We start from the raw sequence: 27,314 nt of genomic DNA on the forward strand, positions 1-27,314 counted from the left end.
GACAAAAAGACACAAGAGAGAAACATAGGAAAACAGAGATGGAAAGAAGTAGCAACACACGCTCACACACCCATGGGAGAAAGAGAGAGATCCAGACACACAAAAAGAAAGCCCCTCAGGGATGCCAAGAAAGGGAAAGAAAAGTGTAAGATAGAGGGAGAAGCCGAGGGGAGAGGACAGAGAGTGGTCTGGGCAGGTGGGGTTCAGGCACATGGGGACACAGGGAAGGGGATGCAAAGAAAAGAGTGTGAGCTCCCCAGCTGCGACCCTCCTGCCTCCAGTCCTCTCCCTTTCCCCCAATTCAGAAGTGGCCAGTGTAGACACTCAGTTTTAACTAGAGGAAGTCGTCACCCCCACCCCAGCTTGACCTCCCACTGAAACGCCCTATTGGGTTTGGGGTTCAACTTTCTTCTCCCAGAACTGGTGGGGGCAGCAAGTCCCCCATGCGGATGCTGGCCCCGCTCATTCGGTCCTGTTCCGGTGCCTAGCTCAGGCAGGCGCTGCAAGAGGAAGTGAAAATCGTCCAGTAATTAATTTCCCTGCTGCCGGGGGGTGGTGGTTTTGACACATCCGAGGCTGTGTCTTTCCCTGAAGCGGGGAGCAGACAATAGAGACACGTGGACTGGGAAGGGAGAGGGGGGAAGGGAGGGGGAGCGGGGCTCCCGCTGGAACTCTTTGCAGGTCAGCTCCTTTGTCTCCAGGAGGATCTGAGTAGATCCCCCCACCCCACCATCCGGCCAAAACCTGGGGGAGCTCCTATATCTGGGAGGAACGAGGAGCAGGAGAACCCAACCCCCTGCCCAGAGACTGCTTGGCAAAGTGCCATGGTGGTGGGCTGGCTTCAGCAAGTATGGGATGGTGCACAAGAGTCCCAGAATCGGACTCCAGGAATGCCAGGATCTCACTGGTCAATAGCATTTTGTTTATGGGATGCCAGGCTGATGGAGTGGGGATGCACTTTTGGGATTGGGTCATTCAATACCAGTTGGGATACTAAGACCCGGAGAGGGTATGGAGGTGCCTGAGGTCCTATAGTGAGTCAGCAGAAATTTCCAGAAACCCTTGTATGGCCTTTGGGCACCAATGAGTGAGGGGCTCGCACAGTCTTTGAGGTATGATGTAGAATCTTGGAATAAAATTTGGGCCCTTGAGCTTGCCAAGGCCCTGCATGATCTTGGGGGTGGCGTGTGCATTGCCCATCTTCCCAGCTATACTGCCTCATACAGTTTGCTCCCTGGGACTTTTTTTTTAACCTTAGTCTTTGCAGGTTGAGATGATCGTACCCCTTGACTCATGGCACACCCTTGAGTTCCCTACTACAGCCACACGGGCTACTTCTAGTTCTTCAGGCTTGGTGCCCACTGGCTTATCTCTTGGCCAGTCTTTCCTCTCCCCAGATTGTCCTTCTCCTCACTTCATCCTAGCACACCCCTAGGTCTTAGCTGAGGGATCACTTCCTCTAGGAAGTATCCTGACTTCCTATGTGGTGGACTAGCCCAGCTTGCCCTTCAGCCCCTGAGCTTGGTGGGGACAGAGACTCTGTCCCATGTATGACTCAGTGTACTTTTACAATGTGCAGTGGGACACCCCTGCTTCCCTCCTTACCAGCTGTGGAACCGTGGGTGAGTTATTCAACTGCTCTGTGCCTCACTTTCCCCCTTCATGAAATGGGGATAATAACTGCTGCCAGCTCAGGGGCTTGGCAGCATTACCGGAACTGCTATATATAAAAAGACTTGGAGTGGAATGCGGCCTAGAGTAGTGCTGAATACATGTGGCTTCCGTGTTTACAGTTGTGCCTGGAGCACCCCACGTATCTGTGGGGTTCTGTGGAGTAAGTGCTGACAGTCCCCATCCCTTCTCTCTTGGAGGGGACATTCAAGGGACTGTGGCGGGACCCTGAAGAAGGAAATGCTGATATCAACAATATCCTTTCAAGTAGTTGCTCAGTGCTGTGAGGAACATAGTACTGGGTGAGGGGATGGAGAATGATGGTGCCTAGCCAGGGTGGCCAGCAGGGGTCTCCTGGAAGAGGTGACATCTGTGCTGAGATTGCTTCTAGACGTGCTTAGTCCAGTGTGGTAGATAAGACACCTGGGTCAGGGGCATCTGGGTGGCTCAGTCAGTTAAGCATCTGCCTTCGGCCCCGGGTCATGATCGCAGGGTCCTGGGGATCAAGGACTGCCTTGGGCTCCCTCTCCCTCTTCCCCTCCCCCTGCTTGTGGGCCCTCTCTCTCAAATGAATAAAAAAAAAAAAAGACACCTGGGTGCCCATGAGCTCATCTCTGCCTGCCTGTCAGTCCTACCGTTCCCATTTCCTACAAAGAGACAGTGACACTGAACCCAGGGAGTTTTCCAAGACTTTGAGGGTTCACAGTGGCTTAGGGACAGAGCTGGGACTGGGCTCTCTGTCATCAGGGCTTCTCCAAGGTCCTGTTGACCACCAGTGCCAGGTTGAGCATAAGATCCCAGGTCTCTGTCCTCTGGTTGGATGGTGGCTTAGGCACCTTTAGCAGATAAGAAGAAACCTTTGGGGCGCCTGGGTGGCTCAGTGAGTTAAAGCCTCTGCCTTTGGCTCAAGTTATGATCTCAGGGCCCCGGATCGAGCCCCCCCCCATTGGGCTCTCTGCTTGGCAGGGAGCCTGCTTCCCTTCCTGTCTTTCTGCCTATTTGTGATCTCTGTCTGTCAAATAAACAAATAAAATCTTAAAAAAAAAAAAGGAGGGGGGGAAGAAGAAGAAAAAAAACTTTGGCCCAGAAATTGAGGTTCAAGAATATCTACAGGGTAGGGAGGCCTGAAACATGGATGAAATAGACAACGGCTATCACAGCTTCATCACTGGGACACCAAGAAGGGACTTTGGTCCCCTAAATCCCCCCTAACACTGGCTTCCTGGTTCCAGAGAAACTAATGTCTCCAAATCGCATCAAATAAGTAAAGAACTTTAATCCTAGGATGTTCGCTGCAGCATCAGAGACCAGAATAAAAGCCCCAAACAGGGGAAAATGGAGAGGGGGCTGTGAAGAAGACACGTGTGAGATGGACTGCTCTCTAGTCAGTAAAAATTGTCATACAAGGGAAGGGCTCATGGAATCATGTTAAGTGAAGGACGTAGAATCCAGAAATCTCTCATAGCCCGTTTGCAACTAAAAACCAAAATAAAAATAAACATGCCTAGAAAAGTGAAAGAAGGACGGGAGGCCTGTGGGTTTTCTCCCCCCCTTTTTTTCATGTTTTCTAAAAAGACCATTAAATGTTTCGGTTCCACAAACGTTTACCTTGAGCACTTGCTAACTCTACTCCATTCTTTCTAAGGAGAAGAACTGATAGATTTTATAAAACACATCAGGATAGTCATTCTTCTGACTTTTGGGAAGAGAGCGCTGCTGGTGGCAAGTTTCCCCTGCGACAATAATAATTATTGTTCTACCAAAGGCAGCATCACTGGGCAGCTCTGTGTGCCTGGCACTGTTCTAAACGCTTGCCCTCCACAGAAGTGGGCCTCGCCAGGGGCTTTAGCTGGAGGGATTCAGAGACAGGCTGTTTTCAGTTCTCACCACTCACTAGTGGTGGGGTTCTCAGTGCCTCTGTTTGCTCATCTGTAAAATGGGGGTATTAACAGGTCCTGTCTCACAAGGGTGATGATTACATAATAATGTACCTGTGAAATGTTTCAAGCAGTGCCTGTCACAGAGCAGTTCCCCAGTAACTTGACTTGATAATTGTTGACTATATTAATTTATACATCTTCACTCATCTAAGCCTCACCATGGCCTCGTGGGAGAAGACTCTGTTACACCCCATTCTACACACGAGGCTGAAATGACCGGTTCAAGACCACAAGGTCGCCGTGGAGGAGCTGGGGAGGGACCAAGATCCATGTGGCCTGCTGGCTGCCTCCCCAGGAGTCCTGGGCTTGACATAATGGGTCTCGCTAGTGGGGACTGCAGGCTCGGCCCTCCTGCCCTCCTTAGTCTGCGCTGGCATCCTCCACATTTCAGCCTTGCTCTGCCGGTCAGGAGGGAGGGTAGCTACTAGTGTCTGGGTATGGGTCTCAGGGCTTTGTTGGTCCAGGGAGCTGGCAAAACGGCCCCCGGCCTGCGGCTCCCTCTGCACCTCTATAGCGGGACTGGGGCCTCCTGTTGGCAGGGTTCACTGCCTGTGGTTGGGAAGGAGCAGCCTGATTCTAGCCCCGGCACTACTCCCTCTGCTCCCCCTTCCTGGGCTCCAGCTTTCTCATCTGTCAAATGGGCCTGAGACAAGACAGTCCCTGAGCTGCTGTCCAGAGCCGATAATGGAATTCTGTATGAATTCCAAGGAGGAGAGTGGCCACAAATGCATTCACTGCATGCTGATGGGGCCCTTTTTCTGGTAAGCGTCACTTACGCGGCTCTGCTTCTCCAGAGTGTTCTATCCAGGGCCAGAGGGGAGAAGGTAGGAGAAGGGTGAAGCTCTGCACCCCAAGACTCACAGAGGTGGTCTTGCCCTCAGGGCACACAGTGGGTCCTCCGGAATTTGATGGGTGTGGGGTTTTCTCTTGGGCCACTTTGGTTCTCTGGGAAGCAGGTGTGAACGCAGAGGGGGAGGGACAGACTTTGATGGGAGCTAAGACCTGTGGAGAAGAGAGGGCTGCCTTCAGCCAGGGCGCGGGTCTGGCCCCTGTGAAGGGAGAGATGGGAGAAAGGAAGATGGTGGAGCGAGAGCCTCAGGCAGCCGTGCGGGTCCAGGGCAGTCTGGTCAGGGCAAAGGTCTTCTGCGGAGGAGCCCCGCGCTGGGCAGAACGGCCGTGCCCAGGTTCCCCGCTCTCAGTGCCTGCAGTCCTGAGGAGGGCCCGGTGGCAGTCCTCTTATCACAGCCACACGGGTTTTTCTTTATTTTATTCATTTAAGGAACACTTAGGGCTCTGGGCCCTGGGCCAGGGACTGATGTGTACACTCTCCAAATATTACCTGAGCGAATCCTCACACTCGCCTTTTTGGGCAGACACGGTGGTTAGCCCCATTTTACAGAGGAGGAAGCAGAGCCCAGAGGGTTTAAGTGACTTGTCTGAGGTCTCGCAGCCAGTGCGGTCTGCTCCAGAGGCAGGCCTCCAACCGCTTAGCCCCACTGCCTCCCCTCCTATGGCCAAGGCCCTGGCAACCTTCAGTCTTCATTCCTCACTGGCGCAGGAGCTCAGAGCCTCAGCAGGCTCCAGGAAGGGGCCAGCTGGAGAGGTCAGGTGTGTGGCCAGGTCACAGACCCTCCTGAAGCTTCTACCCTCTTCCCTCAAAGCCTCCCACCTCAAGGCCTTTGCAGACCTGTTCCTGCTGCCTAGAGCACTCTTTCCTCCCTCCTGGCTAGTTCCCCTTTCTGCTATCACTCCCCCCACCCTTCTGCTTGACCCTGGGATCTAGCCCAGGACAGACATGACATGTGGTGGCAAGGAGCACATTTCTGAGAACCATGTGATAATAATGCTAGCTGACATTTATTGAGCACTTACTATGTGCCGGGAGCCAAATCCACCCCTTTGTGTGGATTACTTCATTTAACCATCACCTCAACCACCACATCCAGGGCCAAATGGGGCCCTACTGATATCCCCATCTTATGGAAGAGGAAACCAAGGCTCAGAGAGGCAAGATGGTTGCCTAAGGAGACCCCGCTAGGGGGTCAGGATTCAAACGAGGCTGATCTGGCTGCAAAGCTCTGATTTTAAACTATAGAGTCCTTCCCTCTAAGAGGGCTAAAGGTGCCAATGCTGGGGTAGGTAGGGGAGGGCCCTCCAAAGGGGTTCTCCTTCTTCCTCCCCCTTTCAGGGCCGAATGCTCCTCAAATGGGAGCCCAGATCCACTCGCTTTACTGCCACACCCCATCATCTACAGAGTGCTGGGCAAATAAATGGGCTCAATGACTACATCTCTTGAATGAATGAATAGACTGTTGAGTGAAAAACCTCCTCATGACCCCCTCCTCACCCTAGTCCTCTTCGGCCTGAGTTTGGGTTGATTCGTCAGCCCTCAAGATTTCCTTTTGCCTTTGGGGATAATCGAGTGCCTATCCTATCACAAGCCTCGCCATTCCCTCATTAAAGTGTCTTTTCTTAAAGCTGGAGATGTTCTTTAATATCCTATTCTCTGTCCCTGACAAGATCATACCTTAAGTGGCTCCCTGAAACCTCTAGAAGGGGAGTGGAGTGGCTAAGAGACCCCCACACCTGTGTCCCACATAAAGGCAAGTGACGTGGTTCAGAGTTTGGGCCTGGATCACCCTGAGCCAAGTTTTAACTTTTCAAGCTGTGTTGCTTTGGGCAAGTCACTTTGCCTCTCTGTGCCTCTATTTCACCTCTGTAAACTGAAACTAGTGAGAGCTCCTGTTAAATAGGGTAGTATGAGGCCTGGAGCATAATAGGAAGCTCTACTTGAAGAGCCTTTGGGATATCAGCACTATCCCTTCACCACCCCCGTCTAGAAGTTGTGCCCCGTCTGAAGCATGGGGCAGGGAATTTCCTTTTCTGGGATTTTCAGGTTCCTGCCAGCCACATCAAGGCCACCTCCCCCACTCTCCAATGGCCTTGCCTGCCTCCCTCTCTTCCCCACCAGCCGAGCCCAGAACCTTTCGTGGCAGATGCTGAGGCTGCTGTTGGATCTGCCGAGTTGGCATTTCCAGGCTCCCAGGGCTCCTGGCACAGAGGAATCGGCCATTCTCAGCACCCCCAGTTCTGCCTTCCCGCTCCCTGCCTCTGCTTATACACCAGCTGTGATTCATCAGCTTCTGGAGAAAGCCAGGAGGTGGCCCAGGTGTGTGGAGGCCAGGGGCTTTCTGTATTGGCCTGTGCCTGACCCCAGACTTGGTGGGGGGGACAGACTCCGAAGGATTCAGAGCACCCATGTGCCCCAGTGCATACCTCCCAGCCTCTCCTCCAACTCACCCCAGCTGCGGGAGGGCTGGGGAGCAGGGGTGTTCAAAGCTTGGATGGCCTGGAGTCAAATGCCACATCTGCTGCTTACTGGCAAGTTATCTACCCTGAGCAACTTACCTATCTTCTTTGGACCTCAGTTTCTTTGACTGTTGAATGGGGTTGTTGGTGCTAAGGGGACCTACCTTATGGAGCAGGTGGGGAATGAGAGGTGTTTTAGATGCCAGCTGGCAGAGAGTTGGTGCTCAGTAATGCCAGCCATTGTTAATTCCGAGTTCATTCTCTTCTAGCCCCAGGGAGCATCTTCTCTCAGACTCCTGTGTCTCTAACAGCCAAGGCCCTATAGGAAAATCCTGTTCACCTGGTGCATAGTAGGGCCTGTCTAAAAGGTGCACTTGATTATGATCGTACATGAGCTCATGGAACCCTCACAACCACTTTTGGGGGGGGGTATACAGTATGTCCAGAACCATTTTCTAAAGGAGGACACTGAGCCCAGAGAGGTTAAGAAATTGCCCAAGGGCTCACAGCTACTAAGTCGGCAGAGGCTTACTGAGCATCTACTATGTGCCAGGCACTGTGCCAAGGGCTGGGGACATAGCAGTGAACAAGACAGACCTGCTTTCACGCTGCTCATGTCCTACTATGCCATCAGGTAATAAACAAGTGGGCAGATGATGCCAGCTTCCTGTCTGCAAAACAGTGAGAAGACCAGTGACATGGGGCAAAGATAGAATGGGGTAGGGGTGTTTTAGGTGGGGTGGTCACAGAAATGACTTTTGTGTAGAGTCCAGAATGTAGCAACACCTTGCTCGGGACACAGGGAACCCATTCCAGCAATACTGTGGCAGGTTCAATCTGGAATCCTAGAGATCCCAGGGCTGGTGGTACCTAGGGTTCAGTTGCCTTGGTCAGCTTCAGAGTGGATAAGGGTCTCCTCCGAATCCAACTGGCCCATCTCTGTGGCACAGCACAAAGAATAGTGTAAAGTGTAACTGACTTAGATTCTCCTAGTGTCACCTTTCTCATCTGTAAAATGGGCATTGATGAACATGGCACACGCCTGCCAGGGAGTGGAGATGATTCACGGAGACAATCCATAGGAAGTCCTGAGCGCAGAGCTGGGCCCCAGAAGCACCTGATTCTTGCAGTCTGGAGTGGAGGGGTGACCTTTTCGGACACCCCCGGGTAGCCCCATGCTGTTCTGGCTGGAGTGTGGCATGCTCTACATTGAGTGTCCAAAAGCAGCAGGAACGAAGGTCTGAGTGTCAGCATCCAGTGTCAGAGTCAGTGACAGAGTCAGCATCCAGCCAGAGTGAGCTCTGGCCTCCAGGCCCCCGTCCACCTCTCTCTGCCCTCTGCCCCCCACCCCCCCACAACCCCGCCGGTGTTCCAGTGAATTTTCCCTTGGATCAGGGCTTCGACCCAACTTGGGGCTTTTTTTTAAAGATTTTTATTTATTTATTTGAGAGAGCGAGAGAGAGAGAGAGAGAGAGAGAGGGAGAGTGTGTGTGTGTGTGTGTGTGTGTGTGTGTGTGTGTGTGTGTGTGTGTGAAGGAGAGAGAATATGGGGTGGGGAGTTGCAGAGGGAGAGGGAGAAGCAGACTCCCTGCTCATCGGGGCTCCAGGATCATGACCTGAGCTGAAGGCAGAGGCTTAACCGACTGAACCACCCAGGCACCCCAGGGGGATTTTCTTTTCTTTCTTTCTTTCTTTCTTTTTTTTTTTTTGTTATGAAGCCTTCAGTCCTGGTTTCTTACCCTCTTGGGAGATTCTTCAAGCATGTTTGCTGCCACGGATCCTGGATGATTCAGCAGCCCGTCATTTTCTGGAAACTCAAGTTGTAATGTTTTTCGCAGGTTGAGTGAAATCCCACAGACTCCATCCATCTGGCCTGGGATGGCCCCTCGGGGATATGCAGACACTCAGTTCTTTCCACTCTAAGGGCAGGGGTCTGGGGTTGTTCCCATTTGTGTTCCCAGCTTCTAAGCACAATGTGGCTCAGAAAGAAGTCTCAATACATGTTCATGATGTGAACCGATACGTAGCTGCCGTCAAGCCCCTTCCCTCTACTGTTGTTAGACCTCTTGTCACTACCCCTTCTTCCTCCATCTCCTGCTCCCAAGAAATGACCAATCGATGACGGCTCAAGAGCCCACTTGAGTTGGTAGCAGTTGCCTGGAGTCTGCTGTTGGGATAGATTCAGGAGCTGAGCTTGGGTACATGGGAAAGACTGCTGAAATTGATTAAGGATGTCTGCCAAGATACAGGAAGGGAAGATCCAGCATGTGCCTGGCATGCTTATCATTCTCTGTCCCAGGTGCTCCTAAACTGGGCTCCACAGAAAGAATCCAGAGGTCTGCCGTGAACTTGGATAGAAAAAGTATTACATCTTTAATTCCACTAGCCTTTCTCTGAAACTTACCATTCTTTCAGTGATGAATGTAGTGACCAGTGACTTTGTCACTAATGGAAACCACAGATATTTTCTTATCACATTACAGACGTTCCAGATATCTCAAATTATCATTTACACTCATCCTGACTTGGAAATGACAAGTTATTTGCCAGATCTTGTGTTATAATGTGTAACAAAGAAATACACAGATTACTGTAATACAAACTTGTTTTTCATATTTTGATAACTGTTCAATGGAATTGGTTTCCTTTGTAAGACTGTGCATTTTATTTTATTAATTTAAGAGCATTATTCTGAGAAAGGGTCCATAGGATTTACCAGATGGCAAAGGGTTCCGGGAACTCGGGCCTCTCAGGTTTGGGGACTCCCTCCCTGCCACCTTCCCAAGTTCCCTCCCGTGTCCTGGATCTGGGAGGGCACCCAGAGGATGAGGCGAAGTCCTCCAGACAGGAGAAGAGCACCACATTGCCCGCCCCTGTGCCAGCCTCCCTGCGGTGGTACACAGTGGTGAATCAGCAGAGGCCTCTGAGTGGATGGAGAAGAGGGGGTACAGGCTACTTCTGGGCCGAGGTTGGACCATCTCATGCCAGAGGTGAGAAGCTGGTGTTTTCCAGGGTGATTCAAGGGGAGGAGTCTGAGGGAAGGACATTTCAGCCCCGGAGAGCTCCCCACTCATCCAACCTGATGTGCTCAGAGGCCGGGGGAAAATAGGAGCCTGCCGTGTTGGAGGGAGGAGGCCACGCCACAGGGTCCAGGAACCCAGCTCCTTCATTCAGCGGGTGTAGTTCACTGTTTCTCACCTCATTCATTCACTTGTTCCTTCACTCGCTCACACACTCACTCACGTTGACTTAGTGCTTAGTAATTGACCTAGGCACATGCCAGGACCTGGGCCGGGCATGAGACAAAAAGATGTAGAAGACTCAGTCCTTCCTTCAAAGACACAAGCAAAAAGACATTGACAATGTCATGGCTTGATGCTTTGATGGGAGAAGTCCATGAGGTCCCTAACCCAGCCCGGAGGAATCAGGGAAGGCTCTTCAGAGGAGGTGACGTTTCAAGAAAGTAGGAATTAAGGAGGCTCTTGGGTGCTCAGGAGGAGTGTTCGGGAAGCAGAAGGGGTAGTGTGTGCACAGAGGAGCTGGGGGAAAAAGAGGACACGGGGGACCGGCAGTGTATTCACTGCCAGGGGTGAAGGTGGTGAGGCCAGGCTGGAGGGGTCATGTCCCGTAGGAAGCCTGGAAGCCGTGCTTGGACAGTTTCCTGGCTGTGGTGAGGAAGGGGTGTGGGCTCCTGCTGTCTCATCTGTCAGAGGCACTGAGCTGTGTCTTCAGTGGCCTGGGGAAGTTCAAGGTCACCGTCTGGGGTGGGGGAGGTGAAGACCATCTCACCAGGGCTGGCAAAGGCCAACTGGAAAGCTGGGGCCAATGCCTGCCCCTCACGGCAGCAGCCACGAAGTCCTTCTGCTCCTAAGGCCTGAGTGGGCCCTGTTCCTTTATTTATGGGCAGTGTGAGCAATTTGCTCCTTGCTGGCCGGCTGGCTGGGTGTGTGATGCGGGGATTACTCACGCCCCAGTTGTGGTCCGGCCTCTGCAGGCTGCGGGGTAATGAGTGAGGTAATTAAGTGTAAAAGACAGGAGCGAGCAGGGGAGGGCTGAGGGGGACGAGCAGTCACTGGCTCTTTTCAGGAGCAGGGGAGTGAGATAATGTAGGATAATAGCCCAGCCAGGCCCTGCCCAGGCAGCCCGGCCTGTGCCGAGAGGTGCCCCCCAAACAGCCAAGACAATTCAGCCTTTTCAGGGAAACTGGGGGGGCTCAGGCAGGGCTGGCTCCCAGGGACAGCTGTATGGAAATGACAGCTCCTCTCCTTGGTCCTGTCCTGTGTGGGCCGAGGGTGGGGAGCAGATGCCTTTGGCTGGGGATGAGGCTGAGAAGAGGTAGATAGCTCCAGGGAAGCTCATGGGGCAAGACGAGGGGTCCATGCAGCTGGACAACTGAGCTGTGTGTGGGGAGAGAAGAGACATATTGAGAACAGGAGGTGAGGTTTTTAGTGGCTGCCGAGTCTGGCTTACTGGTAGGTGATTGTGGCTTGGCCATTGACTCGCTGTGTGACAGCAGCTTAGCTCTACTCCCTCTCTGGGCCTCAGAGTTCTCATCTGTAAAGTGGGGCTGTCAAAGCAGTCCCTTCATCCCAGGGAAGTTGGCACAATGATGCCTAGCTCTGAGCACACAGCCAGGGCCCCACACGTTCTAGAGACAGTCAGCTGCAGAATCCAAGAACATTGGTCATTCATTCATTTACTGAACACATGTTTATTGAGTGTCTGCCATATTCGAGTGGTTCCTTGTGCTGGGAAAACAGCAGTGACTCGAACAGAGTCCCTTTCCTGGTCTAAGAGGTGAGACAGACCTGACAGCGGTAAACTTAAATGCACAAGATCACATCAATGATCCCACTTCGGAACATTTATTTTTTTATTTTTATTTTTATTTTTTTTTAAAGATTTATTTGACATAGAGAGAGATCACAGGTAGGCAGAGAGGCAGGCACAGAGAGAGGGGGAAGCAGGCTCCCCGCTGAGCAGAGAGCCCGACATGGGGCTCGATCCCAGGACCCTGAGATCACGACCCGAGCCGAAGGCAGAGGCTTAACCCACTGAGCCACCCAGGCGCCCCCGGAACATTTATTTTATGGATGTGTTTAGACACATGTGGAATGAAGACATTCAAGTTTCCTTATTGCTGTCTTGTTTGGCCTAACCAAATCTTAAATGTGATCCGAAGGTCTGTGATTGGCAAACTGATTCAATAAATGAAGTAGCCCAGAAAATACTCTACAGCCACAAAAAGGATGAGACCGCTTCTCATGTATGAATGCAGAAAGATCTATAAGAAGTATTGACAAGGGAAAGAAAGGTGAGGAATATTGTGCGGAAAAGAGGAGAACTAAAGCAGTTTATATTAGCTTGTGTATATAACACACCAATAATACTCGTCTCCTGTGGAGAGGAGGAGCAAGGTTGGGATGAGAACCAGACCAGGCAGGGAGAATTTTCACTGTATACTTTAAAAAAAAAAAAATTTTTTTTTTTTTTAATCTTGAGCCAAGCGAATGTATCACTCGTTCAAAACAAACTCAACATCTTCTTTCCCCCTTCCTCCTTCGGTTTCTCAGTGTTCGTTGAAGGTGAAGGGTCAGGTGTGGGGCCAAGCAGGGAAGGCAGCTGAGTGAGGCTGTGGCTCTGTAGGACGGGAGGAAGAGCCAATAAGTAATATACAAAGGAAAACGAGGGCCAGATTTCTCATAGTCAGAGAAGGGAATTACAAACATGGAAACAGCATAGGCTGCGGTGACCCTGTGGTGCTGGAATGGAGTGGGAGGGATCCGGGTAGACTCCTGGCTTTGGACCTGTACAAACAGATCGGCAGACACACATGCGTGTGTGTGCATGTGCGTGTGTTGGGGCATCACGCAGTCCGTATTATTCCCCAGCTCTGTCCACAGAGAGCCCAGGAGAACGCCCACCCATGTGGCAATGCGTGCTCCCAGCACCCAGACCTTGGCGTGTCAGTACGGCAGCCTCCACTGCAAGGAAACAGGGCTCCTTGGAAAGAAGGCTGATTTGAGGGCTGTGTTCTAGAAGGTAGACAGGGAGCCTGAAACATCTCCTTGTGCTCGGAAGTGAGAAGGGCTCCAGTCATGCTTGGGAACATGTCAGAAGAGCGGAGGAGTGACTGGCCAAATCTGGGACGATTTGAGCATTTGATGATGATAGCAGATTATAACCCGTTGAATAAAAACAGGACCCGATGGATCCACGCTGATATCATCTACATACACATATACACTCGCATGAAGGAACAGAAAGCGCTTTCTCGCAGTAGAATGTCTAATAACAAACGTCGAAGGAAGGATGGAAATATTACGGTGTAATTGACCCTGGGAGAATTATTGCTCAAAGGAAAACTACTCCGTGAAAATTTGCTGGGGACAGAGTATCTGCGTAGTCTCCAAACATCTCCCCACAAGATAATGTAATCATTCCAAAGAGAAGGAGAATAACTTTCTGGTGAGAAACAGGGCAGAGAGCACGTTAATCAGAGAGCACCAAAGTGGCATGGTCTGTGACAGGTCAAACTAGCTTATGCCTCCAGGAGAGACTCACAGAGAGGAGGGCCCGTCACTTCCGCGATGTTCTTGCCAAAGAGGCGAAGCCTAAACCTGATCAGGAGAAGCCACTGGAAAAACTCCAAAGGAGGAAGCTTCTGCGAAGTAACTGGCCTGTGAGGGTAAAGCTAATGAAAAGGAAGGGGACCCCTGGGTGGCTCAGTGGGTTAAGCCTCTGCCTTCAGCTCAGGTCATGATCTCAGAGTCCTGGGATCGAGTCCCACATCGGGCTCTCTGCTCAGCAGGGAGCCTGCTTCCCTCTCTCTCTGCCTGCCTCTCTGCCTACTTGTGATTTCTCTCTGTCAAATAAATAAATAAAATCTTTAAAAAAAAGAAAAGAAAAGGAAGGGGAACCTGAGGAACTGTTCTAGATGAAAGGAGACGAAAGAGATAAGACAACTACATACAGTGAGGATTTCTGGATGAATCTTTGGCTTATTGTAAAAGATGTTATTATTGGGACAATTGGTGGTATTTGACTGGGATCTGAAGATTGCATGGTAGTCACATATCAGTGTCAGTGTCCTGATTTTTAAAAAAAAATATTTTATTTATTTATTTGACAGAGATCACAGGTAGGCAGAGAGGCAGGCAGAGAGAGAGGAAGGGAAGAAGGCTCCCTGCTGAGCAGAGAGCCCAATGATGCGGGGCTCGATCCGGGGAGCCTGGGATCATGACCTGAGCCAAAGGCAGAGGCTGAACCCACTGAGCCACCCAGGTGCCCCTCAGTGTCCTGATTTTGACGATTTTGCTGTGCTCAGGCAGGGGCATGTCCTTGTTTGTAGGAATTACAGACTAAAATATTTGGGGGCAATGGGGGAATCGGGTCATCAACTTACTCTCAGGTGGTTCAGAAAAAAATCTCTCTTTACAAAGACAGAATGATAACACAAACGTGTTTAAGTGTTAGTATTTGGGGGGCGCCTGGGTGGCTCAGTCGGTTCAGCATCTGTTGATTTCAGCTCAGGTCATGCTCTCAGGATTGTGAGATGAAGCCCCATGATGGCTTCTAAGCTGGGCATGGATCCTGCTTAAGATCCTCTCTCTCCCTTCCCACCAACCCCTCTCTCCCTCTCTTAAAAGAAGTCAGAATTTGGAGGTTCTGGGTGAAGGGGATGCAGGAATTCTTTGTACAGTGTTTGCAGCTGTTCTGTAAGTTTTAAATTATTTCAAAGTAAAAAAGTTAAAAAATATTTGGGGCACCTAGGTGGCTCAGTGGGTTAAAGCCTCTGCCTTCCGCTCAGGTCATGATCCCAGGGTCCTGGGATTGAGCCCCGCATCGGAAAAAATTTATTCTGATGACTCTGAAGCCATGTAATGTCTGGTAGTGATAAGAGACATACAGAAGAATAACGCAGGAGGGGGAATTGCAAATGAGGGGCGGTCCTCCTCTACATGGTGTGATCAGGCTGGTCTCTTTGGATGGGGAGGTTTGAACAGAGACCTGGATGAAGGGAGGGAGTGAGCCCTGTCGAGATCTGTGGGGAGAGCCTTCCAGACTAAGCGACCCATCAGACAAAAGCCAGAGTGGAGCTGGCCTGGTGTGTGTGTCTGTTAATTTCTATTACCATGTAACAAATTACCATAAGCTTAGTGGCTTAAGACAGCACCCATTTAGCTCACAGTTCTATAAGTCCCAAGTCAGATTACCTGTGCCGTATATTATGGACTGATCACGGGAGTAAACACCATCACATCCACAGTCCAAGACATTCTGCTGGACCTAGACACCTGCAGGGGGAGGAGAGGAGAGCTGGAAATCTTGGGGGACATAATGGAATTCTGCCAACCACAGTGGGGGTTTTGAAGAATAAGGAATCAGTATGGGGGGAGAAGAGTGATCAAGGGAGTGAGGGGTAGGACAGAGCAGACTAGCTTAGGTGGAGAGACACATACACACCATGTGGCCCAAAGGGAAACCGAGGTCTAGAAAGTGACCTTGTGATTGTGGCTCCTGGGTAAGGGGAGAGTCATGGCAATTCCCCTCAGACTCACTCGAACTGAAGAGAAGCCCCAGGGTAGAATTCAATAGGTAATTTAAGTTAAAGGAGTTCGTACCTATGGGTAGCTTTTGGGGAACCAAGGGCTGCTGGGCGTGGGTGATGAACAGATCTACTCCATGCATTTGGCTCAGCAGGCACAATGCAAGACGCCACTGGCTCTTCAAGGGTCCAAGGAAAAGTCTAAAACTGGAAAAACTTGGCTGGAACATTTTTTTAAAAAGAAAAGAAAAATAAAAGACTTCACTGAAATTGAGACCAATCCGATTTAATCATCCAGAAGTAGCATTATGTCACCGGATGACCTCTCCTAATAGTCACATATCTGTTATATTTCCCGTGACTGTGTCTTGTTTCCATTTTTTACTCTATTTATCTTCCATAGGATCACAGGCAATATGCAAAATAAAAATGTACACAAGGGGACCAGTGAAGCCTCTCTCCACCCCGACCCCCCAACCACCCCTTCCCCTCTTCCAAAACCAAGTTCCTGTTCTCAGAAGCATTTAATACACATACAAAGTAATCAAGTATGGACACACCTTACTTTCCCCTTTTCGCAGTGGTAACTGCTCTGCCTGCTTTTTTCCCCTTGGCTAGTATCTTGGATGCTTCTGATTGGTTCATATGGAGCTGCCTGTTCTTTGTACTGAAGCAGAGGAGTCTATTATTTGGATGAATTGTCACCCTGCCACCTCTTTTCCTAATGCCCTGAGCGCTCTTGGCTTCTCCCTGGTCCCCAGAACAGACCCCATAGCTCTAGCTTATCCTACTGCTTCCATTCAGATGATGACATTGGGCTCTGGCTTGCCCAGGGATTGGCCAACAGGGCTGGGTCACACCAGCCAGCAGTGTGGGAGAGTTAAAGCCCCAGCCCTGGCAGGCATTGTCCAACCTCATCCACAGAAAGTCAGGGGACGGGGCAGAAGGAAGAAGAATTTAGCAGGCACCCAAGGACGGGGGCTGAAGGAAGGGCTCAGTCTGGCCAATTTGAGCCTTGTTGCCCACGTCCCCTGTACATACAAACAGGTTTCTTTAGAATGTCCCCAGGAATGGGATCACTGAGTTATAGAGTAAGTACAAAATAATGCCAGGTTATTCTTCAAAGTGGTTATACAAATTGACCCCCTATCGCCAGTGCCAAGGAATCCTTGTTCTACGTAACTGATCAAATTTTAATTTGTCCCGCTTTGTACGTTTTGCCAATTTCGTGGACACGAAACAAACTCTTTAGTTTGGATTTTGCTAGTTACTAAGATGTTGAACATCTTTGTGTGTGTTCATTGGCTGTTCATGTTTTCTATTCTTCATGTCTGTTCAAATCTTCATCCATTTTTCTTTTTGATTATGTTGGTCTTACTGATTTGTAGGAGCTCTTTGTATATTTTGGATACTAATCTTTGTCAGACTGTTACAAACTTTTCCCAGCTTGTGGCTTATCATTTCCCTTTTTTATTGTGAATTTTTAAAAAAGATTTTTATTTATTTGACAGAGAGAGAGATAGATCACAAGTAGGCAGAGAGACAGGCAGAGAGAGAGAGGGGGAAGCAGGCTCCCTGCTGAGCAGAGAGCCTGAGGCAGGGCTTGATCCCAGGACCCTGAGACCATGACCCAAGCCGAAGGTAGAGGCTTAACCTACTGAGCCACCCAGGCGCCCTTTATTGTGAATTTTGAACAAAGTATTAATTCTAATGTGGATGAATATGTTAACATTTGCCTCTGTGGTCTGGACTTTTTGTTTCTTGTTTAAGAAATCCTCTCCAGGGCACCTGGGTGGCTCAGGGGGTTAAGCCTCTGCCTTCAGCTCAGGTCATGATCTCAGGATCCTGGGATTGAGTCCCACATCAGGCTCTCTGCTCAGAGGGGAGCCTGCTTCCTTCTCTCTCTCTGCCTGCCTCTCTGCCTACTTGTGATCTCTCTCTCTGTCAAATAAATAAATAAAATCTTTAAAAAAAATAAATTGTTTTAAAAAAAAAGAAATCCTCTCCAGCCCAAATCCATCCCAATCTTTTTACAATGCCTATGTATATACATTTAAAAAGGGACAGATTGTACATTCTGTTTTGGAGCTACTTTTCTACTCAATAATTATAACATGAAACTTTTTACAGCATCATTGGTAAACGGTTGCACAGTTTCCCGTCACATGGACAATCCTGTCTACTTACGGACTCCCCTACTGATGAATGTTCACTTTGTTCAAAACTTTTCATTCTTACCAGCAGTGCTGCCCACATTCATGATGATGTGGTCCACATTCATGATGATTTCTTCTAGATCAAGTCTTAGGACAGAAATTGCCCATTCCCATAAAATGTATGGGGATACATTTTACCAATTTGCCAGAGGTCTCACTTTTGATTCCTTCCCTGAAAATAATATGCCAGTGTGTTAAACTGCCCCTCCCAAGAGTGCAAAATCCACAAAGTAGGTGGATGGCACTGAGTAGGGGATCCTGGAGACTGTGTTTTGAGCGGGAGTAGTTCACGGGCATGTTGATTTCAACAGCATGCTTGGAGATGGTCACCTGGCAGGTGCAGACTTTACTCACTCTCTTCCTTCCCACACCCCCATAGGTAAGACACCTGTTTTAGGTAGTATTGAGAGAAAAGAGCCAAGAAATGCCCCCCGTGAAGCCAGCGTGGGTGATGAGTCTCTGGGTGATGATTCTCTGCGAATTAATTGTATCTGGAAGGCTGTAACTTGCTGCCTCAAATAGACCTTTGTGTGCTGAGGGCTGGAAATGCTGTCTCCTACAGTGGCTGCCACCTGGGCTGGGCACGTAAGGTTCTCAAGAAACGTGTGTCCAGTGAACAAAGAAATAATAATAATTTTTTTAAAAGTTCCCCAGAGAACCCTCATGTCATGAACTTGAAAACTTTAGATCAGCACTCCCATCTTGCTGGGGGTATCAGACTTTTAATACTTAAGCATTTATTTTAGCGATGATCAATTACATATCCTCTTTTAATAATAATTGATGCTAATTTTTATTAATGACCATGCTATAGAGTTTCCCATTAGCGTGAATTGGCTGTATTTATTTATTTTTTAATGAGGCAATTTAAAGAAAATATAGAAACTGTATATAAACTGTATAAAGAAAATATGGGCTCAGTGGGTTAAGCCTCTGCCTTCGGCTCGGGTCATGATCCCAGGGTCCTGGGATCGAGCCCCACATCGGGCTCTCTGCTGAGCAGGGAGCCTGCTTCCCTTCTTCTCTCTCTGCCTGCCTCTCTGCCTGCTTGTGATCGCTGTCTGTCGAATAAATAAATAAAATCTTAAAAAAAAAAAAAGAAAATAAAGAAACTGTATGAAATACAGAATACTGGTGGGGGCTGGGAAGGTTGAAACTTTGAGAAACTCTGCCTTAATGAAAACGCCTCCTTCGAAAACCCTAAGACATGGGTGGGTGGGGTTGGGGAGATCTGGAGCCTTGGGATTCCAGGCGGAGGGTGCTGGGGCTCTGGAGGGTGTGGCCATCTCATTCAGAGACCGGGTAATCTGGAGAGGCCCATCAGAGGTTTTCGTAGTATTAAAATCATATTTAGGACAAAAAGTGTGTTTCCCTCTTTTTTTTTTTTTTTTAAAGATTTTATTTATTTGACGGAGAGAGAGGAATCACAAGTAGGCAGAGAGGCAGGCAGAGAGAGAGGGAAGGAAGCAGGCTTCCGGCGGATCAGAGGGCCCGACGTGGGGCTCGATCCCAGGCCCCTGGGATCATGACCTGAGCCGAAGGCAGCGGCTTTAACCCACTGAGCCACCCAGGCGCCCCGCCCTCTTGATGTCACTAGACACTCATAGCAACTGGGTGGCACACAGGGACACTGAGCAGTAGAGAGAAGCAGCTGTTTGCTGGTGGTCTTGGGGCGAGTGCGTGGGCAAGGACGACTTGGCTGCAGGGCTGGGTTTGGGATATTTGGGAGGGTGTGTCAGGACTTGGAAATCCTGGGACCAGAGCACCCATAGCCTTTCACGATAATGATAACAACAGCCATTTGCTTTTATTGGGCGCTTAGGGTGTGCTGGCTCTCTGCTAAGCATCTTTGGCTGTCTTGAACGCTTATGCTAATCCTATGTCAGGGGATCCATCATGATCCCACTCCCAGAAGGTGTTGAGGAAGGAGTTAACAGAGTCTCCTCTTGTAGAAACTTGAGTTCTAAAGAGGGAGAGGGGAGACAGAGTAGCCACGGGAGGCATAAATGAATGAGACAATTTCACATAATGATAAATGCCAACAAGCACTATGATGGGGTCTCTGGAGGTAGGGAAGGGACTGCTCCCTATCAGACCATCGATAAAGGCTTCTCTGAGAAGACGATCTTAGATCTGGGGCCAGAATGTACTGGAATTGGACCTCGGGCCATTAGAGAGCCCTGCTCATGACCCCAAACCTACCCCAACTTCTGTCTCATGTAGATCATAGGCTGCTTCAGCCAGAGATGCCTTGCTCCCTTGTTAAGCATTCTTGAAGTTGCGGCTTGTGGGTCGGAAGGTCTGGGACCCAGGAATGGAAGGATAAGAGGATATTGGAGCCGGAAGAGGTCTTACCCAAGGGACTGCCCTGTCCAATTCTGGGGGCTCAAACTGAGTGGATTTGTGCCACATTTCGAGGTCCCTCTGGGTGATTCCTGGGGCCAGAGGAGAAACCATGTCCCAAAGAGGAGATGGGTCCAGCCAAGAGCTGTACTTCTGGACAAGCAGGTTGTGCTGGGCTCAAGGGTGCCCCACTGGGGATGAAGAGGCTGCCAGAATCCCTGGGGAGGGGCTGCCTTTCATCAGGAAGAAGGGCTGCCTGTTTCTAACTCACACAAAGGAATGCTCTGGGCTAGGAGAGGCCCTGAGCCTGTTGGAGGATGGTTGGGAGAAATTACCTCCCTTCCCTGTGCCCCCTGTGTCACTTGCGCTTTCTCCAGCCTGCTTCCTGAGAAGGCAGGAGTGGGGAACATACTCACAATTTGAGGATGGCTGTAGCCCTCCCTGATTGCAGCAAGGTGGGGATGGGGTGGGGTGGGATGGGCTATGCATGCTCATCACAGGCCTTGCGGGGCAGCAGTGAGGAAGGGCCCGGGGCTCCCTGGGGTGTTTGTGGAGCCGACAGGCTGCGGAGTGGGCAGGGCCCGGGGGCGGGGGTGGCCCAGAAGGGCCTTATCTCCTCTGGGCCGGTGTGTCGCTCCTGTGCCCAGTCTGCAGCACCTGCTGGAGCTGTCAGCCTGAGACTGGGGACTGCAGTGAATTTGCATTTATATTGGAGACTTCTGTTTCCAGGGCCTGGAGGGAGGAGGGTGGCCACCGTGGTCAGCTAAGCGAGATGCTAGAGGGGAGGGGCCTACAGCCCTGTCCTGCCAGGGGCACGGGAAGTGGCCGGTGGGTTGGGCCTGGCTGGCCGAGGAACAGTGGCACAGAAGGTTCTCTGGGCACAAGGCCGGCCCTGACAGCCTGCCCGTCCACCCTCCCAGCCTCTTGCCAACATCAGCTGGGAGTTGGCTCTGCCCCACGGGCCTGGGAGAAAGGTCAGAGGCCCGTGCCAGCAAGGGACTAGGCAGGGCGGAAGCACTCCTGTGACGGAGTGCAAGTGGGGGGCGTCCGTCTTACCCTCTGCTCAACCCGTGAGGTTGCTCAGCCAAGAAAACCAAGGCTCAGAAGGCTTGCACTTAGTCCAGAGTGAGCGGGTTCAGAATCCAGTGCCCCAGAAGCCACGTCCCGATGATACTCAGCAACACTCAGGTGCTCTGGGAGACAACCCCCCTGACTTGGGGCGGGGAGGAGTGGACATCCCTCATCTGATCTCGGGAGAGACAAAGGACGTCATCACAGACCCGTGGTGCTGTTAGGACTGGTTTTGTGATGGCTTATGAGTCATGTTTCATTTCTCGGTGAAGTCCATGGTCACGACTAGATGAAGCCTGGGTTTCCCCATGCCTTTGGGGGAGCTCCTGCCTGGGAGATCTCATAATGGGACAGGAATGGAGACAAGGAGAAAAGGAAGAAAGAAATGAAGGAAGAAGGGAGAGAAATACGAAAGAAAGGAATGGAAGAAGCGATAGAAGCAAAGAAGGAAGAAATGGAAGTGGAGGGTGGATGGAAGTAAGGAGACAAGCGGGGGATAGGGAGTCGTCAAAAAGAGGAGAAAAGTCAAGGCCATAGGGTGCCAGGGAGAGCCGTCTGGAGCCCCTGCAGGTGTGTGGGTTGCCATTACAGACCCAGTGCTGTTAGGAGTCCCCTTTGTGACCTTTCCTGGCTGTCCCATTAAGTGGTGTTCCCCTCTCCACCCTCCTCCTCCCCTGCAGCTGAGGCCTCCTGACCTCCAGTAGCCAGCTGAGCTCTGCTCCAGGTGGGGGACCAGTGACCATCCCTTTGAGCTTTGCTGCCTCTGGAGGGGACTCTGCCTTGCTCTTTGGGTTCTCTTTACCCCTCCCTCCTCTATCCCTCCAGACGGAGGTCTTGGCCCCATTCCCCCAGCCTGTGACTGTGGGCTTACAGCTGACAAACCTCCTGGTCCTGGCTCTCCGTCCAGCAGTACAAGCCCTCCCTGTCTGTCACCAAACAGTCAGGACGGTCTGTTCCACCTGGCAGCCTGGCTATTGCCCAGCTTCATCTTGGGAAGGGAGGACTAGGTCTGATAGCATGCTGCCTGAGTTCAAATCCTGCCAGTGGCTCTTCCTAGCTGTGCAGCCTTGGGCAAGACCCTTGGCCTCTCTGAGCCTCTGACTCCTCATCAATAAATGGGCATAGCGATAGGACCTGCCCCCCTTGGATTGCTTGGTGGATTACACGAGATCATGCATGGAAAGTTCTGGCTCAGTGCCTGGCATCTAGTAAGTGCCCAAGACATGTTAGTTCTTATTATCCAAGCTCTATCTTTTGGGGCAAGTTCTGACCTAGTGGGACTGTCAGCTTCCAGAGACCTCTCTCAGTGCTTCTCTTGGTGCCTCCCTTGGTGCCTCCTGTATTAACCCCTTTATGCCTAGGGTCAGCTGATACAACTGTTTCAACGCAAAGAGCACCAGAGCCCTGATGTGATTATAACTTCCTGGATGCTTATGACGAGCCAGGCATTGTGTAATGCCTGATGATTGAAATGATGCGTCCACCTTCCTCGATGCTCCTCTCGTCAAGAAATGGGGTCTATGTTCTTCCTGTGATTGTTTCCAGGAACAAAATGTGGCGGAAGTAACTTCTGAGGACAGGTCGGAAGTGGCCATGTCCCTTCTGCTTGGGTCTCAGAGGACACTCACTGCAAATCCAGCCGCCACGCTGTGAGCAAGCCCAGGACCCAAGGAGAGGTCACATGTAGGTGTTCCGGCCAACAGCTTCAGCTGAACTAGTCTTGACATGACTAGCCGGACATGTCCGGGAAGACACTTCTGGATGATTCTGGCCTCCAACCAACGATTCTCTCCGGCTGAGGTCCTAGATACCATAGCACAGAAGGAAACCATCTCCAGGGTGCTCAGCCTGAACTCCCAGCCCCTCAGAGTCTGTGAGCACAAGGAATTTGACGATGACACTGTTTGGGGAAGCTTGTTACATAGCAGTAAATGCCGGGAAGTGTCGCACTGAGTCACTGAAGCCCCATGACAACAGGAAGCCACTGTTGTAATCATCTCCCTTTCAGAGATAAGGGAATGAAGACCTAAAACGCCTTGGCAAGTTGCGTGCTGTCTCAGAGCGCTGAAGAGGCGAAGCTGGGATTTGTGTTTGTGAGTCTGACTCGCCGCTGTGCACTGAAGAATCAGGCCACATTCTACAACACCTGGTGTGCCAGAGAGGTGACTGGACATCATCTTGAAGGTCCTGGGTTGGGGGGGGGGTGGCACAGGAAGGCACCGAGTTGGAATTTGTGGCATCAGGAGAGGACACTGAGAAGGTCTTTTGGGTGTCATGTGGAGGGTGGGGGACGAGGGGCTGGAGGTGGGCCATGAGGACAGTCAGTGCCATCCTGCCATTGCCCTTGTCCTCTCTGCCCTGCCCCTCAAAGCTGCATGGACAGCAGTGAGATCTCTGGTCTCAGGTCCCGGAGAGCTCTGCACCTGTCAGAGCCGAGTCTAATCAGGGATGCCAGCCAGGGGGGCTGAGCTGGTCAGCCTGGTTCAGGAGCTTCAGGGCTAATGTGAGCAAGAAGTAGAAGACCAGCAGAGTCCTCTGCCTCGTACACCTCAAGATAGGCTCCAGAGCCCTGAGATCATCTGTGCTAACTCGACCTGTTTGTTTTGGAGTTGGCCGTGTGTGGCAGAAAGCCAAAAGAAGAGTAATTTAAGGAGACAGACACTGGTTTCTCTTTCTTATGAAGAGTCTGGAGGCAGGCAGCCTTAGGCTGACAAGATGGCTCCTCAATCCCCAGGGACCCAGGCTGCTTCTGTCTTGTTTTTCCACCATCTCCAACACCTTGGTCCAAAATGGCTGCACATTCTCCAGCTATCATGTCCATACTCCAGTCAAAGGGAAGGAGGAAGATGCAAAGAATGTTCCCAGCAATCCACAAAGACCTCTTCCAGAAATTGCATATGGTAGTCTCCTTACCTCTTCTTGGTTGGAATGGAGACACATGGCCACCTCATGGAGAGAGCCTAGGAACTGTGGTCTCTCATCTTGGGGTCCACGTGCCCAAGTCTGTCTGGGGATTCTAATACCAAGGGAAAGGGAGGTAGCGAGCATGGGAAACTATCAGCCATAGTGGCAACCTGGCAGCCAGAGGGAGTGTTTTGAAACTCAGATCAGATCATTTTACTTTGCTGCGTAAAACCCTTCTGTAGGTCCCTCTGCTTCCACCATGAAGGCTACATCTCCATTAAGCTCCCAGGGCTGGCTGCCTGATCTCACCCTGGCCCACCTGTCCAGCCTCATCCTCCCCATCGGTCCCGACACTGAACTCAAACCATGCCTATCCCTCCTCCCTCATCCCAGGACTCCCTTCTGCTCTGATTATTTGGTAAATCCAAGTAATGGGACAGGATTAGCTACAGAGGCAGTTAATAGGGTTGTGGTTCTAAATCCCCTACTATGTACCAGGTCCACACATACATTTTCTTACTTTAATCCTCAGAACAGTCTCCAGGGCAGCGGGGGCAGAACTCTTGGGGGCCAATGAGGAAATGGAGGCTCAGAGAAGGATGGTAACTCCTCCAAGGTCACAGAGCCACCTGGTAGCCATGTCTTGGTCAGAATCCAGGCTTGCTGGTCCCTTGCCTCCTGGTATCTGCCCCATCTGCCTCCCCTGGAGAGTGAGGGAGGTGGGCTGCCCCCAACACTCCATAGTCCCCGTGATGGTGGCAGGTATTCCAAAGTCCAGCTTTCAGATGGGGCAACCGAAGTCCCTGGAGGGAAGGAAATTGCCCAGAGTCCTATACCCCATCAGTGGCTTGCCGCACAGGACCCAAGGTCTCCTGCCTCCCTGGGCAGAGACATTGCACACTTCGCTCATTCATGCAATGGATATTTCTTGACCACCTACCGTGTTCCAGGCTCTGTGCTAGCTCCCAGGATCAGAGTCTCGAAGAAAACAACACTAATCCCGATCTCCTGTGGAGCTGAGATTCTGGGGTGGGGTGGGGTGGGGGAGGGGGAGACCGACACTCACCAAATAAATCAGCGGGAGCTATTATTCTCCCCCCCTTTTCATTCCTCCCACAAATATTTATTGAGAACTATATTTCTGGAAGACAGACACAGTCCTGACTCTCTTGGAGTGGGTGTCTAGCGGTGGAGACCCGCACTAGGCGAGGAGGCACATAAATAAACAAGATGATTCAGATAGTGATAATGGCTGAAAAGGAAACAAGGTTAAGTATGGGGGTGGGGGGGGCGGGGGGTTAAAAGGAAACAAGGTTAAGTACGGGTGGAGGGAGGTAGTGGCAGTTAACTTTAGATGGGGTGATCTGGTGAGGGCCTCTCTGAGGAAGGGGCTCCCAAGCTGAGACCCGATGGGAGTGAAGGGGCCAAGCGGGGTGTTCCAGGTAGAGGGAACAGCACATGCAAGGGTGCAGAGGCAGGTTGGAGTTTGGGGTGTAGGAAGGGCTGAGAGAAGGCCAGGGTGGTTGGAGCAGGGTGGGATGTGGCAGAGGGAGAAGTTGGCCGTGGGGAAGGGGCTTGAGAAAGGCCAGGGTGCCATCCAGGGACACTAAACAGAGAGAGGGATGACTGGCCCCCCGTGGGGCACTGCTCAGGGAGGCCAGTCAGCTCTGCATCTGGGGGTTTCCCAGCTGGATCCCAAGGGGTGGGGGCTGAGCACCTGCTGGCCTGGCACACCTGCCTCCGTGGAGATAGAACCCCCAGCCCCCTGCAGGGGAGCCCCCTCGGCAGCGCCTCCACTTGCACAACCAGGCAGGGTATTGTGCGCCGGCTCTGACAGGCACACCTGGTGCTCTCACGAGCCTGCTGGCTGCCGTGATTTAGGGGCTCATCCTGACTGGTTCTGGAGCCTAGTCCCTGAAGTCTAGCAGCTGGTATTAGGCTGGCCGAGGAGGAGGAAGCAGGCTCTGGGGGTGGCCAGGGAATAAACCACCCCTCATCTTGGCGAGTCCATTGGACCAAGAGAGAAGGGTCCTGAGCATCTTTGAAATCCTGGACCTCCCATCTCCTGCCATCCTTCCCCTGGCAAAGAACCCAGGGCTTAGGCAGCAAGGAAGATTCAAGTGCCAGTTCAGTTGCTATACTTAGAAATGCCCTTTCCGCCTCTGAGCCTCAATGTCATCTGTATAATGGAAGAGTTGACCCAGCTAAACTCACCATGTAAATTCTAGAACTAGGCTTCCTCTTTGAACTAAGTTACTCAGCCTTTTGGTGCCTCATTTTACCCACCTATAAAATGGGGATATAATAATAGTGTGTATGTCCAGGGTTGTGTCAAGGTAGAGCTATGTGTAGCTGTTGCTTGGAACAGGGTCCACCACATGCTAAGTGCTGTGTATTTTAACTCCGATTGTTAGTGCTATTCACGTCTTTAGAGAATGTTGTACTAAAAAGATTTGCTGGAGATAACTAAGTCCGTTTGTTTGTAAACTTTTGGTCTTTGTTTTTAAGAGAGAAGCTCTGCATTGCTGAAGAGAAATTTTACTCAGAGCCCCAGCTGTTCGGAAGGGATGGAAGGGGGGGTGCCCGCCCCACCTGCTCCCCTGTCTCTGTGTCTGCAGCCCCCAAGGGGGCTACTGGAGCATAATTTGAAAACCCTTGCTCAGTTTGTCTCCTTCAGCTCATAGTCAGGGAAACTGAGACTCACAGTGAGGCAGGAGCTAGCCCAGGCCCCACAGAGATGAGTCGCCCAGCCTAACTTAGAACCCAGATTTCCTGGTTTTCTCAGTGCAAGACAAGGGGCAGGGGCTAGGAGAAAAGCAAGGACCAGAAGCTGCTTAGGGGACTGGGCGCATTGTGGCGTCAAGTCATTAGCATGCAAATGGAATGCAAATCGATGCAAAACAGCATGTTTTATGCTAATTTGCAGAGTCGAGAGCTTCGACATTTTTGGTAACAGGGCAGCAGTCCTGGTCCCTGGGCATTGCCGAACACGCGTCCCTTTTTTCTTTCTTTCTTTCATTATTATGATCAGGGTCCATAAATCTTGGTTTGGTTGTAACCCTGCCTCTTCTTTCCTGCAAGCCGGGCTCCTGACACCCTCAAGGGCTCCTTGCCTAATCCCCTGATCCTGCCTGAGCCCAGAGACAGGCTTGGGCAGTGGGGTCACAGAACCAGGACTCAGGAGCTCCCAGTTGGTGCCAGGCAGTGAACCCATCCTGGAAGTCACTTCCTGAGGAGTCCGAAGAGGCGAGTGGCTGGGGCAGCTGCTCCTTGGTGCCAGCTCATCTGCAGACCTTTGGGACACAACCTCCA

The 27,314-nt window shown here is 51.1% G+C and overlaps 1 long non-coding RNA gene across 1 annotated transcript in view; it reads left to right on the top strand.

Annotated features, from left to right (window-relative positions):
- LOC122915608 overlaps positions 1-27,314 on the top strand; it is a 69,849-nt gene that overhangs the window by 25,040 nt on the left and 17,495 nt on the right. The window lies entirely within an intron of this gene.

The sequence above is a fragment of the Neovison vison genome, chromosome 8, assembly GCF_020171115.1.
Source record: "Neovison vison isolate M4711 chromosome 8, ASM_NN_V1, whole genome shotgun sequence".
In the NCBI taxonomy this organism is placed as follows: domain Eukaryota; kingdom Metazoa; phylum Chordata; class Mammalia; order Carnivora; family Mustelidae; genus Neogale; species Neogale vison.